This window comes from Megascapheus bottae, chromosome 3 (assembly GCF_031878675.1).
Source record: "Megascapheus bottae isolate mThoBot1 chromosome 3, mThoBot2.hap1, whole genome shotgun sequence".
Classification (NCBI taxonomy): Eukaryota; Metazoa; Chordata; class Mammalia; order Rodentia; family Geomyidae; genus Megascapheus; species Megascapheus bottae.
Window position 1 is genome coordinate 35,266,867 of NC_143511.1, and position 13,145 is coordinate 35,280,011.

The 13,145-nt window shown below is 46.1% G+C and overlaps 1 protein-coding gene across 1 annotated transcript in view; it reads right to left on the reverse strand.

The window, feature by feature from the left end:
• Positions 1 to 4,411: 4,411 nt before the first annotated feature.
• Positions 4,412 to 13,145, reverse strand: part of Rbak (RB associated KRAB zinc finger) — a 132,732-nt gene continuing 123,998 nt past the window's right edge. The window contains exons 11-12 of the mRNA XM_090329886.1: positions 7,141 to 7,266; positions 4,412 to 4,486 (exon numbers count right to left, since the gene is read on the reverse strand). The gene's annotated coding sequence lies outside the window, so the exon portion shown is untranslated. The remainder of the gene's footprint in view (positions 4,487 to 7,140; positions 7,267 to 13,145) is intronic.

Consider the following 13,145-nt stretch of genomic DNA (forward strand, 5'->3'; position numbering starts at 1 on the left):
CGAGCCTTGCGCCGACAGTTTAAATTACCTAGACAAGTGGCACGTCAAATAGTTAAAACCTGCTCCAACTGTGTGCCCTTCTCACCAGCTCCTCATTTAGGTATAAATCCACGAGGACTGCTTTCTAATCACATTTGGCAGATGGATGTCACACATGTTCCATCATTTGGCCGATTAAAATATGTTCATGTTACTGTAGATACTTATTCTAATTTTATCCTGGCCACCCCCCTTGCTGGGGAAGCTACTAAACATTGTATTTCTCACTGCATTGGATGTTTTGCTGTGATGGGGATTCCCTCGCAAATAAAAACAGATAATGGCCCTGGCTATGCAGGCCGAGCATTTCAATCCTTCTGCCATTCTTATAATATCACTCATATTACAGGCATTCCTTACAATCCTCAAGGTCAAGGCATCGTGGAGAGAGCTAATGGATTATTAAAACATCAAATTGCTAAAATACAGAAAGGAGAGTCATATCCTGGTACCCCTGTGAATATACTTAATCATGCTTTATTTGTTTTAAATTTTTTGAATCTGGATTCAAATAATTTATCTGCTGCTCAGCGATTCTGGGAAAAAAGAGAGCAGCGTGCTTTTGCCTTAGTAAAATGGAAGGATCCCCTAACTGGTGCTTGGCACGGACCAGATCCTGTTCTAACCTGGGGTAGAGGGCATGTATGTGTTTTTTCACAGGAAGAAAATGATGCCCGCTGGCTGCCCGAACGCTATGTTCGGATTCTGGAGAGTGACTGGTCATCCAAGGAGCGACTCACTGGACCTTCACCCCCAACCCTCCAGTAATGCATCCAGTAATGGGGAAAAGACCTGAATGCATGTTTTTGTGTTAAGTGTAAAAGTCTCTGTTTCTTTGTCTTGTTCGTGTTACATATTTTTTCTTGTCCAGTTTTGTCTTTGAAATTGGTACCAGTTTTAAATATGGATCCTTATGGTTTTTCTAAAGTTTTGTTTTGAACCTGGTTCTCACCTGCAAGGGTAAAATTGGCAAAGCTCTCTTGACACAAACTTCCGGAAAATGAATGGCAAATATTAATTTTGTGCACTTTAAAATCTTTGGGTATGGATGTGTGTGAATGAGTGAGTGAACATATTCAAGGTTTAATCAAGAAAATCATTTAGGTTTGAATTATTGCATTGTTTTAAAGAAGGGAACATTAGATCAGCAAAAAAAAAATGAACTTGATGTTCGTATAACAGCTCTTAAGTCCCATTAAGAAGGTCGAATCAGCAGATTGGAGAGAGAACTCCGAGAGCATCAAGGGAGGCACTTAGAGCAGAGGAAAGAGCCTCAAGAACCTACTAGTAAGGTCCCAGAACAGCAGAGACAGATCACGTTGAAAACTACTGCAGCTTCTGAAGAACAAGGAATTGCCAGCACTTCAGATCCACCAACAGCCAATATCAAGCCAACTCCTGTTGTTTCTACTCCAAGTAAAGTGACAACTGAAGCTATGGCTGGGAACAAATCAACGCCTATGGCCAGTACCCGTCCAATGGTCACATCTTCAACAGTCACCAATAGAACCACTTGCAGATCTAAGCCCCAGATGGATGAATTCCCCCCCCAACGAGAGGAATCGCAGTCAAGGACAGGATAAGAGGGGATGCTCTCTGACCAACCTAAGACAGGGCCTTCAGCTTGATCTGAAGAAGTTCCCCATGACGGGTAAGGCAGAGTCAGCGATTCACCCAACCTAAGACAAGCAAGTCTGCATTTTTTAAAAGAAAGACGGGGGAGATGTTGGGGACCGACTGTGGGGTCAATGACCTTGGACCTGACCTTGGACCTACACAACTGTATACACAAGGAAGTAACTCTTATCAGGATAACTTTAAGCAATGTCAATCAGTTCTTATCAGGATAACTTTAAGCAATGTTAATCAGTTTTTATCAGGATGACTTTAAGCAATGTTAATCCTTTCTCATTTATCCTATATGTGACTTGTTTACTATTTTGTATGAATGTAGCCTCTGGCAGTTCCCTAGTTTTAAGAAGAGTATTTAAGGTCGGAACTTAAAATAAACAGGACAGTCTTAGGCAGCAGTCTGGAGCTCACAGCCCTCTTGGACTGCTGACTTGGGCTGTAGTCCTCCCGAACTCCATCTGTTTGTCTCTCTATTAATTTTCCCTAGTCCTTGCCCCTATTTCAGGAATCCCAATCTGCGAACCCTGGTTTGCTGCGGCCTAGCTCCGGCAACAAGGGAAATATACATGGAGTCAGTTGTGTAGTTGTGGATGTGCAGTTGTCTTATTTTTTTTTTTTTGCCATTCCTGGGCTTGAGCTCGGGGCCTGAGCACTGTCCTTGGACTTTCTCAAGGCTAGAGCTCTACTACTTGAGCCTTAGCACCACTTCCAGCTTTTTTTTTCTATGTATGTGGTACTGAGGAATCGAACCTGGGTCTTCGTGCATGCTAGGCAAGCACTCTACCACTAGGCCAACTCCCAGCCCATGTACTTGTCTTTTCTTTGATCTCAAGACCCACACGGGTGCTTGGATTCAATGATGAGCATTGATTGCCCGTGGTGTGTGAACCCATTATTTGCTTCTTGCAATTTTCTTCTGTGTAGTGGCACGTGTTCCCATCTTGCCAGAAAATAAATCAGAGGCCCGTGGAGACTAATAAATGTGAAAAAGAAACCAGAATGTGGGCAAGTGTACACTCTACACTTAGGTGACACGACAGTCGTGGACAGAGGTTAACTGGGGTGCAGAAGAGTCAGGAGTAGAGGCACAGCTTGTTGTGGGCTTGGGGTTCGAGAAATCTTGAATTGGAGAAGGGTGAGTGAACAAGGAGAACAGCATGAGGCTGTAGAAGGTCCCAAACCCATGGCTCACTGTGGCTTCTCCCTGACAAAATGATCCTCCCCAAAGAGTTGAATGAACATCAGGCCGGAAGCCAGCTCCAGGCCTGCGAGGCCAGCCTGTCTGAAGTTCACCAAGTCCTCCTGCTCATACTCACCCAGGCCCCACCAGCCAGAAGACTGCCTTGTGAAGGCCTCACAGCCCTGGGGACTGAGGATGTGACCAAGAAGGCCACACTGCAGATTTTCCTGAGCTGCCTCACCAGTCAATGGCATCAACCTAGACCTTCAGCTGGCCCCTGTGGGCCACTGGTGAACAGAGGCACCTTCTGAGACAAGGGAACTGGACAAGTCACTGAAGTTAGGGCAGGACCCACACCCTCCATCCGGCAGGGATGGCAGCACCCTCCGCTGGACTTCTCAGACTCTCAGTTTCCTGGCTTAGATATGGGCTCAGGGAGAGCCCTCATTGCTCATGATGAGTGTGGGGCTTGTGGTAAAGCAGGGAGGGGTGGATGCTCAGAAGGGTGGGCCCAGCTTGTGTCCTGGCCGATGAATGAAGCAGAAGGGGGATGATCTCTGCTCTGCACGCACAGGCACACACATCTCTCAGACTCATTAGTGCTGAAAAAGAGGGGTGGCCCCTAAGCTCTCAGGCACAGCATTCTTGAGAAGTAGGTGTCCAATGCAGTCTACACAGTGTATAAAGGGAGCTTGGCTCTGTTCCTGTGTGCTTGACATCTAGGCTACCCTGTCACTGCCTCCATGCAAGAGGCCCATGTCCCCACACCAGCTGCTTCCTGTGCATGGACAAGGAGGAGGCTCCCTATCCAGTCACCACACCAGGCCACGGTTGACCTTTGGCCTAAGATCTCCCTTCCAGTTACAAACACTGACAAGGAAGAAATGGAGGCAGGCAAGAAAACCAGGAAGAAACCAGGAGCAATGTGTCCAGGTAGGAGTCCAGGGGAGATGAAGACAGTTTGGATGTGGCTGGTCAAGACAGGACACAGAGTCTGGGGATGGCCTGAGCTGCCCATGTGACAACACAGCCTTTTTCTCAGCCACCCCTGATGAAGAACCCACACAAGAGCAAGTGCTATCACCTGTCCTCCCACACTGGGGCATGCCCCCTGCTCATCCATTTCTATGCAGAATACAATCATATGAATTACAAAACCTGAAATGGATGTCTCCTTTGAAAAGAATAGAATAAGGGTATATCTCACTCTTCTAACTGAGGGAGGATAATTAGTCATAGAATGGAAAATCTTTGATGAATCAGTACACATCTCTAATTCTAAATCACATTTTGTGTGAGGAGCAAGACATTGCCTGCCCTGCGGGCAAAGGTTCCCACCTCACTTTGAGGGAAGAGAATAGGAGATTGTTAGCTATACTCATTGCTGCAGGCAGGTTGGACTCAATGACTTATCTCTGTGAAGGGCAAGCAGTCACAGAGGCAGGTTAAAGAGATCTTAGAGCTGCTCTGGAGCTGTCAGGGAAAGTAGAACAAAACTCACTTCTGTCAAGATGACATCATCATCGAGGTCCTCTTCTTCATGTTGCTGAGGAGCTGGGGTGACCAGCATTGGAATCCCTTCTTCATCAGAAGAATCTGATATGGTAATAGGCCCTTCTCTGAGACTAATCCAGTCTAAAAGGAGGCAAACAACACTGTTATTAGAACACTGACACAATCACGTTCACTCTTGCAAATTCAATTTTGGCCCAAAGAGTGTTAACAGTCTAACCTTTATCATAACTACTATTAACTTACCAACTGAAAGCACATACACTAAAGCAATAACAGCTATGTTTCCATGTTTCCTTTTGTTTTGTTTTCCCTTAATAGTGCTAGAGTATATGCTAAAGATTATCAACTTTTTCTTTTTTTTTCCCTCTCTTTTTTGGTGCTGGTCCCAGGGCTTTAACTCAGTGGCTCACACCTGTAATCCTAGTTACTCAGGAGGCTGAGATCTGAGTACTGAAGTTCATAGCCAGCCAGGCATTAAAGAATGTGAGATTCTTACCTCCAATTAAGCATTAGAAAACAGAAAGTAGGGCTGTGGCTTAAGGGGTAGCGCAGTAGCCTTGAGTTGAAGAGTTCAGACATAGCAACCCATGACCCACCAAAAAAAAAGCAAAAGATCAGGAGTTTAACCCAGTGGTACAATGCTTGCCTAGCATGTACAAAGACCTGAGTTCGATTTCTCAGTACCATATACATAGAAAAAGACAGAAGTGGTACAGTGGCTCAAGTGTTAGAGCATTAGCCTTGAGAAGGCCCAAGGACCATCCATGTTCAAGCCCTGAGTTCAAGCCCTAGGACTCCCCCCACACCAAAAAAAGAACCCCCCCCAAATCAATGATCTCATTTACTGAGCTGCAGAGATTCTAAGGACAGCAATTATCACACACACACACACACACACACACACACACACACACACCACCATCACCACCACCACCACCACCACAACTACCACCACCACCACCACCACCACCAACAACAACAACAACAACAAAACAGTTGAAGGTTCTGTCTTGCTTTGAGTCTTGCCCTGAATGTCATATTACAAAGCTGCTAAGAATGTTTTTGTTGTTTTGTTTGTTGTTTGGCCAGTTCCAGTGATTCAACTCAGAGCCTGGGCACTGTCCTTGGATTTTCTCAAGGATAGAGCTCTACCACTTTAGCCACAGGTCCATTTCTGGCTTTTTCTATGTATGTGGTACCAAGGAATGGAACCCAGATCTTCGTGCATGTTAGGAAAGCACTCTACCACTAGGCCAAACTCCAGGCTAATCAATGCTTCATAGTGAGACCCTGTCTCAAAAAAACCAAACTTGGGACCTGGGACTTTGGCCTAGTGGTAGGGTGCTTGCCTACCACGCAGGAAGACCCGGGTTCAATCCCTCGGTACCACATACATAGAAAAAGCTGGAAATGGTGCTGAGGCTCAAGTGTTAAAGTGCTGGCCTTGAGAAAGCCCAAGGACATTGCTTCGGCCCTGAGTTCAAGCCAGGGCTGGAAAAAAAATCGAAACTAGTTGAGTGATCTCAAACCTATAATTCTAGATACTCAGGTGACTTGAGATCTGGAGGATCAAAATTTGATGTCATTCCAGGCCAGAAAGTCCATAGCATTCCATGTACAGAAAAAAGCCAGGACAAAGATGTGGCTCAAGTGGTAGAACACCAGGCTTGAAGAAGCTGAGCAAGAAGGAGAATCCTGTAGTTCAAGCCCTGGCATGGGGAAAAGAAGGAAACGGAGGAAGAAGCAAAGAAGGGAGGGAGGAAGGGAGGAAGGGAGGGAGGGAGGGAGGGAGGGAAAGCAGGTGTGAAAAGTGGGGGGAGGGGAGAGAAACAACAACAACAACAAAAAACACAGAAAAGAAGTATCACGTGAGGGCAAGCAAACTTACTAGTACCTATAACTGTTGTAGGAAAAATAAGCTCACAGGAGCACTCCTAATCCCATCTCTATAGATCCAATGACTGTCTACTCACAGGTTGGATTACTAGCATATTAATCTACTTATGTAAGATTTCATTTCTTCCTTTTCTGGCTGGTATACACAGGGACTCTTCCTTCCTAGGCAAATGCAGTACCAATGAGCCATGCCTCAGCCCTTTTAGCTTTAGTTTGTTTATAGAAAGGATCTAACACTTTTGTCCAGGCTGCCTGGGGTCATGCTTTTTATGTATGTGTGTGTGTGTGTGTGTGTGTGTGTGTGTGTGTGTGTGTGTGTGTGTGTGGTTATGGGACTTGAACTCTGGGCATGGACGTTATCCCTGAGCTCTTCAGCTGAAGGCTACTGCCCTACCCCTTAAGCCACAACACCACTTCCCTTTCGGGTGGTTAATTGAAGAGGCACTAACTAAAGTCCCTGGGCTGGCTTTGACTCCTGAACCATGATTTTCAGAGCTCAGCCTCCTGAGTAGCTAGGATTATAGGTGTGAGCCAGCTCGCCCAGCTGGGTAATGATTTTACCTTTACCACTTGAGTAGCTAACTACAAGCATATAATACCATGCTTTGTCTCTTGGGGTTCTAACTAACCTCTCCCAGGCTAGCCTCAAAGCACTGGTCTCCTACCTCTGCTTCCTGAGTAACTGGGAATTTAGGCATTTGCCACCATGCTCGGTATGAGGGAGGATTGATAAAATTCATTCATGACTATATGTGTAAGCTGGCACACTACTAGTCTAACAAATGCTTTTTATGCCTGATGTTCTCAGATCTAAAAATAAAATACTTCTGGATTCTAAAGCAGGCTAGATTCTTGGCCAAGTAGAATAAACAACTTACCTTGTCTCCTGTGGCAGTGAAAGTTGTTCAAGTGAATTATCTCTTCATTGTTATTTCCCTCTGCCATTTTCAAACGCAGTCATATATATGTGTGTGTTATTTTTAGTATTCAGACATGATGACCATCTGTACCAAAGCATATGGGGGGAAAAAAAGAGCATTAAGAGTATTTGTCACACGCTGGTGGCTTACACCTAATGACTGTATACAGCAGAGTATAGGCTTTTGGAGTGATGTAGTTTCAGTTTTTGCTCAAGGATAGCACTCTGCCACTTGACACACAGCATCATATCCAGTTTTTGTTTATACGGTACTGAGGAATCGAACCCAGGGCCTCATGTGTGCTAGGCAAGTATTCTTAACACTAAGCCACATCCTTTCTTTTTGGGGGCCTGGGAGCTGTCACTGAGCTCTTCAGCTCAAGGCTACCACCCTACCCCTGAATCACAGCGCCACTTCTGGTTTTCTGGTGGTGAACGGGAGATGAGTCTCCTGGTCTTTAGTGCCTGGGCTGGCTTTGAACTATCCTCAGATCTCAGCTTCCTGAGTAGCTAGGATTACAGGCATCAGCCACTGTGTCCAGCAAACTTTCTCATCAGTCAAATATTTCATCTTTTTTTTGGTGGGGGGGTCAATATTAGGACTTGAACTCAGACCCTGGGTGCTGTCCCTGAACTATTTCACTACTGCTGTAACATTCTGAGTCAGAGTGCCACTTATAAGCTTTCACTGCTATTGGTAATGTTCTGCCTTGACAGCATTTCAGATGCTGTTGGTGTCCATGTCCTCAACCAGTCAAGGCCACAGCCGTAACTGTCTGTATATACCTATAATTTAATGTCTCTCCACATGTTGCAAAGTAGAAGAAATGTGATTTTTCATATTTAAACTTCATTATACCAAAATCAAGACAAAAAAATACTTTTTTTTTGTTTCGGGCACAATGGCTCATCCCAATTATCGGGGAGGATCATGGTTTCAAGCAGCTGGTAAAAAAGAAGTGAGAGCCAAGGTTGTGGCTCATACCTGTAATCCTAGCTACTCAGGAGGCTGAGATCTGAGGATCAAGGTTCAAAGCTGGCCCTGGCACTAAAGGACCTGAGACTCTTATCTCCTATGAACCCCTAGAAAACAGGAAGTGGGGTTTGGCTCAAGGGTAGGGTGGTAGCGTTGCACTCAAGAGCTCAGGGACAAGGCTAAGACCCAGGGTTAGGGTGGTAGCCTTGAGCTGAAAACCTCAGGGACAGTGCCCAGGCCAGAGTTTAAGCTCCATGACTGACACACACACACACACACCCACACCCACACACACACACACACACACACACACAGAAGTGAGGTTCCATCTCAACAAATAAGCTGAGCATGGGGATTCACATTTATAATCCCAGCTATGTGAAGGTGTAAGTAGGATGACAATCCAAAGCTACCTAAGCAAGAAGTACAACATTTGATCTGAAAATTAACCTAAAGCAAAAAGGCACAGAGGAATTGTTCAAGTGGTACAGAGCTTGGCAGGCAAGCAAAAGCCCTGAGTCCAAACCTGTTTTTTGATTGTTGTTGTTGTGGGGCTTGAACTCTGAGCCTAGGCACTGTCCCTGAGCTCTTCAGCTCATGACTACTGCCCTAGCGCCCATGAGCCAGCCACAGCCCAACTTCTAGTGGCTAATTGGAGATAAGAGCCTGGCTTTTGAACCAAGATCATCAGATCTCAGTCTTCTAGGTGGCTAGGATTACAGCAGTGGTCACTGCACCTGGCATGTTATTGATTTTAGTTAAGATTTCATTTATGTGTCAGGGCTGGGAGCTTGGCTTAGTGGTAGAGTGCTTCCTAGCATGCATGAAGACCCAGGTTCGATTCCTTGGTACCATATACATACAAAAAAGCTGGAAATGGTGCTGTGGCTCTAGTGTTAGAGCAATGGCCTTGAGAAAGTCCAAGGGCAGTGTTCAGGCTCTAAGTTCAAGCCTCAGGACTGCAAAAAAAAAAAAAAGAAAAAAAAGAAAAGAGTTAATTTACTAGTATTGATGGGAATGTTTATCTGATTAAAGGCATTTTAAAAACCCTCCAGCAGACATCATCCCTATTCAGGGACACTTTTTCTTGCAGACTGAGACTGTACTAAATGGGAAAAAAATCGGGTAGTTAGAAAGAAAAGTGTCATCAATTATTTAAGCAAATGATAATAAAAATGGTACTGAGAAAGCAAAGGCAAAAAGATTAAAAAGTAGAAGGCTCTGATGAAGACCCACATATATTCACTCATCAACGCTAAACAAAGATGCACTCAGTGAAGGAGTAGAGGGAATCCACATGGGAGAAAAATAAGCTTGGATTCCTTTTTAAGATGGCACATAAAAGTCAATTCTCAGCTGGGGGCTGTGGCTCATGCCTGTAATCCTGGCTACTCGGGAGATCTGAGGATCGAGGTTCAAAGTCAGCCCAGGCACTAAAGACTCTGAGACTCATCTCCAATTAACCACTAGAAAGCAAGAAGTGGCTCTATGGCTCAAGCAGTAGGGTGTTAGCCTTGAGCTGAAGAGCTCAGGAACACTGCCCAGGTCCAGAGCTCTTGCCAGGCACCAGTGGTACCTAGAATCCTAGCTACTTAGGAGGCTGAGATCTGAGGATCTCAAAGCCAAAAGTTGGCCTACACCGATGAATGGATCCAAAAACTGAATATCAAGCAAGAAATGCACAAAACCAGCTGGCAAGGTGGCTCAAGCCTGTAATCCTAACAAATCAGGAGGCTGAGATCTGAGGATCAAGATTCAAAGCCAGCTGAGAGCACAAAAGGACCAGAGATTCTGATCCAATTAACCTCTAGAAAAAGGGAAGTGCAGTCTGGCTCAAAGATAGTGTGATAGCCTAGAGCTGAAGAGCTCAGGGACACTGTGCAGGCACAGGGGTACGGTAGTAACATTGAGCTGAAGAGCTCGGGACAGCACCCAGGCCAAGTTCGAGCCCCATGACCCACCAAAATAAAACCAAAAAAAAAAAAAAAAAAAAACCCTGAACATAGGGCCAGGAGTTTTACTAACAGACAGCAATGGTAAACAGGGAAAAGCTCTGACATCAAATTCAGTGTCCCTAACCAAGGACTTTTCTTTCCCATTAGGGTTTTTCTTTTTGTTTTTTTCCCCCCCAATCCTGGGGCTTGAACTCTTGGCCTAGGTGCTGTTCCTAAGCTACTTTTGTTCAAGGCTAGCACTGTCCCACTGGAGCCACAGTGCCATTCAGCTTTTCCTGAGTAACTAGATATATGAGTCTCATAGACTTTCCTGCTTGTGCTGGCTTTGAACCTCAGGCTTCAGGTCTCAGATTTCAGAGTAGTTAGGATTACAGGCATGAGCCTCCAGCAGTCTAGTTTTTTGTTTGTTTGTTTTTGTTTACTGTCACTATTGGGGCTTGAGCTAAGGGCCTGAGCACTATCCTGGAGTTTTTTTTTGCTCAAGCTATCATTCAACCACTTGAGCCACCACTTCCAGCCTTTTCTGTATATGTGGTACCAAGGGTTTTGTACATATTGGGCCACTAGGCCACAGTCTTGGCCCTCTGCTTAGGTTTTTAAGAATCATTTTCCCAGGCACAATGGCTCATACCTGTAATCCAGCTACTCAGGAAACTGAGATATGAGGACTGATGTTCAAAGACAGCTGGGGCACAAAAGACTATGGGATAAATATATCCAATTAACTACCAGAAAACCAGAAGTGCTGTGGCTCAAAGTGATAGAGCACTATCACTGAGCTTTAGAGTTCAGAGACAATACCCAAGCCCAGAGTTCAATCCTCACAATCAAATAATACTACTACTACTAATTTTAAACACTAATTACAGAAGCCTAATTTTTTTTATTCACCAAATAGCCTCCTTCAATTTTTTCAGTAGGAAGCAAAGGAGACTAAGTCATTTCCCATTGGTTAAATGCGAAATAGTAAACAGTTCTGGTGGAGCTATGAGTCCTCCTGAGTACACAATAGGGGTCCTAAATAGTGGTGACAAATAGTCTGGTGAAGGTATTTTCACTCCTGCCTGGGATGTCTCTGCATCAGGGCATTCCCCAACCTTTGGTCCTCTCACCTGAACTTCAGATCAGATGGCCTCAGTCAGAATCCTGGCCTCACCACCTAATGTATCAGTACCTTTGGGGTAAGCCGTTAAATCTTCAGACTCCAGTTCTGTGTCACAGTGGCATGTGTTTTCATCTTGCCAGAAAATAACTCAGAGCCCTGGGGAGGCTAATGAATGTGAAAGAGAAACCAGAATCTAGGCAGGAGTACACTCTACACTTAGGTGACACGACACTCGTGGACAGAGGTTAACTGGGGAGCAGGAGTCAGGAGTAGAGGTACAGCTCATTGTGTGCTTGGGGTTCGAGAAATCTAGAATCGGAGAAGCGTGAGTGAACAAGGAGAACAGCAAGAGGCTGTTGAAGGTCCCAAAGCAGGGCTCACTGTCCTTTTGCCCTGACAAAAGGATCTTCCCCAAATTGTTGAACATCATGCCGCAAACCAGCTCCAGGCCCGCGAAGCCAGCCTGTCTGAAATTGACCAAGCGTTCCTGCTCATACACACCCAGGCCCCATCAGCCAGAAGACTGCCTTGTGAACGCCTCACAGCCCTGGGGACTGAGGATGTGACCAAGTAGGCCACACTGCAGATTTTCCTGAGCTGCCTCACCAGTCAATGGCATCAACCTAGACCTTCAGCTGGCCCCTGTGGGCCACTGGTGAACAGAGGCACCTTCTGAGACAAGGGAACTGTTCAAGTCACTGAGGTTAGGGCAGGACCCACACCCTCCATCCAGGAAGGACGGCCGCACCCTCTGCTGGACTTCTCAGACTCTCAGTTTCCTGGCTTAGATATGGGCTCAGGGAGAGCCCTCATTGCTCATGATGAGTGTGGGGCTTGTGGTAAAGCAGGGAGAAGTGGATGCTCAGAAGGGTGGGCCCAGCTTGTGTCCTGGCCGATGAGTGAAGCAGAAGGGGGATGATCTCTGCTCTGCACGCACAGGCACACACATCTCCCAGATTCATTAGTGCTGAAAAAGAGGGGTGGCCCCTAAGCTCTAAGGCACAGCAGTCTTGAGCGTCAAAGAAAGCATGAGAAGTAGCTATCCAATGCTGTCTATACAGTGTTTAAAGGGAGCTTGGCTATGTTCCGGTGTGCTTGACATCTAGGCTACCCTGACACTGCCTCCATGCAAGAGGCCCATGTCCTGTGCATGGACAAGGAGGAGGCCCCCCATCCAGTCACCACACCTAAGATCTCTCTTGGAGTTACAACCACTGCCAAAGGAAGAAATGGAGGCGGGAAAGAAATCCAAGAAGGAACCACGAGCTCTCTGTCCAGCTAGGAGTCAGGGTAGATGAAGACAGCTTGGATGTGGTCGGTCAAGATAGGACACAGGGTCTGGGGATGGCCGGAGCTGCCCATATGGCAACGCAGCCTTTTTCTCAGCCACCCCGATACAGAACCACACAAAGAGCAAGTGCAATCACCTGTGTTCCCACACTGGGGCATGCCGTAACCAGGCCTCAACTTTCCTGGCTGGAGGAGGCACTCATGGTGGCACTGATAGTACTGAGACAGAAAGGGGGACAATGAGAGTGACCCGCTTTGCTGAATCTCAGTCCTATTATTTCCTTTAGTCTCTTTTCTCTTCTTTCTCTTATCTGTTGGATGGCATTGGTGCATCTTTAAACCAGAGTCTGGCCCAGGGGACAGCCATGATTGTGTCAGATGAGTCATTAGGAGTTGTGAGGGGAGGCCGGCTAGAAGAAGAGAGCAATGTGGAATGCACAGAGTCACCCCAAATCACAAGTTCAATCTACTGGGTAATGGAGCTCCCACACTGGGATTCACTTTTCCGAAGTCAGGTGCTGTGGTCAGGCTAGGTCCAGGGGAGGGCTTTTCAGAATTGGGCACCTACAGGCTCCAGTGAGTCTGAGCCCTAGCTCCATGGCTGTCTACAGAAAGGACATAGAGGGTTTGGTTCTGTG